Source organism: Nicotiana tabacum, chromosome 13 (genome assembly GCF_000715075.1).
Source record: "Nicotiana tabacum cultivar K326 chromosome 13, ASM71507v2, whole genome shotgun sequence".
Classification (NCBI taxonomy): Eukaryota; Viridiplantae; Streptophyta; class Magnoliopsida; order Solanales; family Solanaceae; genus Nicotiana; species Nicotiana tabacum.
Genome location: NC_134092.1, coordinates 38,179,374 through 38,183,215, shown reverse-complemented (window position 1 = coordinate 38,183,215; position 3,842 = coordinate 38,179,374). Strand labels below are relative to the sequence as shown.

At 34.6% G+C, this 3,842-nt stretch overlaps 1 long non-coding RNA gene across 1 annotated transcript; it reads right to left on the bottom strand.

Annotated features, from left to right (window-relative positions):
- Positions 1-1,822: 1,822 nt before the first annotated feature.
- On the bottom strand, positions 1,823-3,811 carry LOC107776480 (uncharacterized). The gene is made up of 2 exons (XR_001645987.2): positions 3,440-3,811; positions 1,823-2,155 (listed from the first exon to the last, which is right to left on the bottom strand). It is a non-coding gene; the product is annotated as an uncharacterized LOC107776480 (long non-coding RNA).
- Positions 3,812-3,842: the final 31 nt, after the last annotated feature.

The following is a 3,842-nucleotide window of genomic DNA, read 5'->3' as shown; positions in this document are numbered from 1 at the left end:
CAATTTTGGAATTCTGATGTCCCCTTTCTGATTGCTCACAGAACTGCTCCACCACCGGCTCAATCCGCTGCATAGCAATCGGTGGAACCAATGTGTTCCAAGGTCCTATCTAGACTAATAAAGTCGGTAACCATAACTGCTTCCAGCACGGAAATGCCAACAAAGTTGGGCACTACACCATGCGCTCTAATCTGCGCCTCACGTTCAAAGCCACCACCACCATCAAGGACATTCCGGAAGCTCATGTCTATGCATCTCTGACATATCACTTCAACCTCTCCCCCAACGATGTTGGTCTAGCACTCAACGAAGGTCCATTTTGCGATGTTCATCCCATGCCTACCAGAAGAATGGAATCCAAGTTTATCAAGGCATTATGCCCACAATTGCTTGGGACTACCATTCTGACCGTGTATCGACTCAGAGCACCAATGAAGTGCGTGTCCCCGTCACCTTCCTTTTGCCATCATTTTAGGCAACCGGAGTATGTCGTTCCTTCAGAACTTTGCGGGCCTTTTTGTTGTGATGACCTGGCCGATCATTTTGTGTATTTGAGCTTTGTTTTCCTATTTGATGTTCCCCCACTACTAGAAATTCGCTAAAAACCGACCAAAGTTGGTCGGTTATGGCCAATTACCGACTAAAATGCGACCATTAGGGTGTGGACGGTGTTTTGATGGTCGGAATGGCTTACCGACCAAAGTTGGCCGGAAAATACCGACCAACGTTGGTCGGTAGCTTAAAACGACCATCTGACAAGTTTAAGTACTTACCGACCAACTATGGTCGGAAACATATTTTATTAATTTAATTTTACCGACCAAAGTTGGTCGGTTTAACTAAATTATGTTTTTTTTATTAATTATTAAAATTTAAAAAAACCGACCAACTTTAGTCGGTAATTGAAAATATATATTTTTTTAAAATAATTAAAATTAAACATTACCGACCAACTATGGTTGGTAACCTCAACAGTGCAGACAAAATACCGACCAAAGTTGGTCGGTAATGTTGAATTCTGGGAATTCAATGTTCATTAACCGACCTACTTTGGTTGGTATTTTGGAATAAATTTTTTTTTTTTTATTAAAATCGACCAACTTTGGTCGGTTTTTTTGGGTTTAATTTTGGCATAAAATGCCTATTTTGGCAGCTACACCACCTGCCAGCATACCAATACACCTAATAACAACAACAACAACAACAACAACAACAACAACACAACAACAACAACAACAACAACAACAACAACAACAACAACAACATCCAAAACATTCAACAAATACTTTAAAACTAATAAATTAAAGTTCAATTGAACATAAAAATCCAAAACCAAGTTAAAACTAATTACAACTAGTTCAAAACTGGTTCTATTTGTCTAGTTCAAAGTATATAAAAGTCAAGGGGTATTTTCTACAACACACTACAGGAAATATGATCTACGACGACATTTTATAAATGTCGTAATAAGTTACATAAATGTCACAAAATCGCTTTCCGACATTTATTTGACACTTAGTCCAAATGTCGTAAATTTCAATGTCGTGAATTTTCTGACATTTATTTTAATGCCGGAAAAAGATTTACGACATTTATTTATTGACTTTTATGAAAATGTCACTTTAAATTTTGTGACATTTCCCATAATGTCGATAAGTTAATACTGGTTTCTAACTTATATTTAGAATGTCGGGAAATTCTTGAGTTATTAGCGACACTTGTATAATGCATATATTGCTAATGTCAAAATTACTCATTGACATTTGAGAGGACAATTATAATATAAATATAAAACTAATATTATACATTGCTATACATGAAAGTATAAATATCAAATTTCTAAAATAAATACCTATAAATGTCAATAAATATATATAATTTGAACTGTAATAAAATAAGTAAACAAAAAATCTCTGTAACTAATTACATCAATGTATTTGTGAATAGCAGCACATCCTTACAATTAAACAATGGTAGAAAGAAACTATTAGGCTCGATACAAGCAAATTGTAGCAAATTCTGCAACAGATTTTTTCACTTCCTCAACTCTTTCTTCCACTTTTTCTGCTACATCCCTTCAACTCCAATTTCCTTGCGCTTCCACCCATTTGACACTCTATTGAATTGAGACAACAAGGTTGCTGAGGTAGTCAACCTATGTTTTCATAAATTAGGAAATAAATTAGCAAGTGATTGTGAGTCAAAAGAAGATCGCATAATCTACATGGAAGAACGATTTAATAAAATGAATTTATATAGTGCAGCGATTGTCACGAGTATCCTTATAAGATTACTAATTGAAGTATTCCACAAGCTATTTGCCACCAACAAACAAATTCCCTTAGTAAAAACACATAATTTTAAGAAAGAAAGATGTCATATGGCCATCAAATTTACAAGGACCTTACCATAAGTTGCCACACTCTGGACTTTCTCACTGCAACCCCATATCACACACACAAAGTCCAGTACATGTGTGCTACCTTATTCTTCACCTAATCAACCAGCATAGCCATCGGTACATTTCAACCTAGTAAATTCTAAAGATATTCGACCGATTGCATAATTTCCGTAGGGACAAAAATAATTAGGAAAGTAGATAGCACCCTATATGTAGATATAGCAGACTTATCATTATAGCATTTCTCCTTTGAAAGGCAAGAGTTAATTACCATACTGTACTAACTAAACAAGCCCTTAGTATATAAAGCTAATGATACATATGAATGTGAAGTTTACTTACTAGCATTCTCCTTCTGTGCAAGATAATATTTTCATGATATCTGATGACTGCTTAATAGGATCATGCAACTAACTAGTTTATTAAGTGTACAAGAATAAATACCTGGTAACATTAAGCCCCAAAACTAGTACATCTCTAAGTTGAGCTCTTTGTAGTACAACGCGAACCCAAAGAGAAACATAAGACATTTAAGGGACGCAAACAAACTTAACGTCATATCTTGACAATTTAACTTAAAGGAAGTCGTAGAGAATTTGAAAAATCCTTTGTTGCTGACTTGCACATCATTGAATCAGTTAAGAATTGAGGAAAACTCATAAATTTAGTTCATATTTTGAAATAAATAAACAATAGGGAAGATCATAGTGTTTAAGATGCTCTATCAGGCATTTTGTCAAACAGCCGTAGGGCATAAATCTGTGAATGTAATATCACCATTAGCATATTGTGTAATAATACCCCACACAACCTCCATTCAAACAAACATATCTCCAAATCACCACACGATCACAACCACAAAATAAAATCAGAACATAGATTAAGCTTCAAAACCCTAAACTCCCAATTCCTCTGTTGCAAATACATAGGACACAGGCAAATGCAATAAATATGATTGAATTCCTCTGAGAAATCAAAACACTCACAAGAAATAAGGAAGAATTCGAATCCAATCAAGATATAAAGAAAAATGCTAACCTAGAGTTATTCCAATGCGCAATAGACAAAGAGAAGGAAATAGGGAATTAACCAAGAAGAGAATACATTTCAAACTGCTATTCCTGAAGGATTTTGATATTCATGGTTGGGGTGTAAGGATTCGGACGAGATAGAGAAACTGGGGAGGGGGAAAATGAACTTAATTGTTCTAAGAGAGGGAGGTTGCGGAGTAGGGTTTTTTAGAGATTTGAGAGGGAGATTTGGAAAAAACAAATTCTCTTTCTTTTTTAAAACTAGTAATTTTTTTGACATTTGTTGTACATATCACTAATTAAATGTCATTTTATTTTTAATTATGTGACATTTCTATCAAATGTCACAGTATTTCTGTCATTTGTCATCAAATGTTAGTATTTTTGCCACATTTTGTTAACAAATGTCA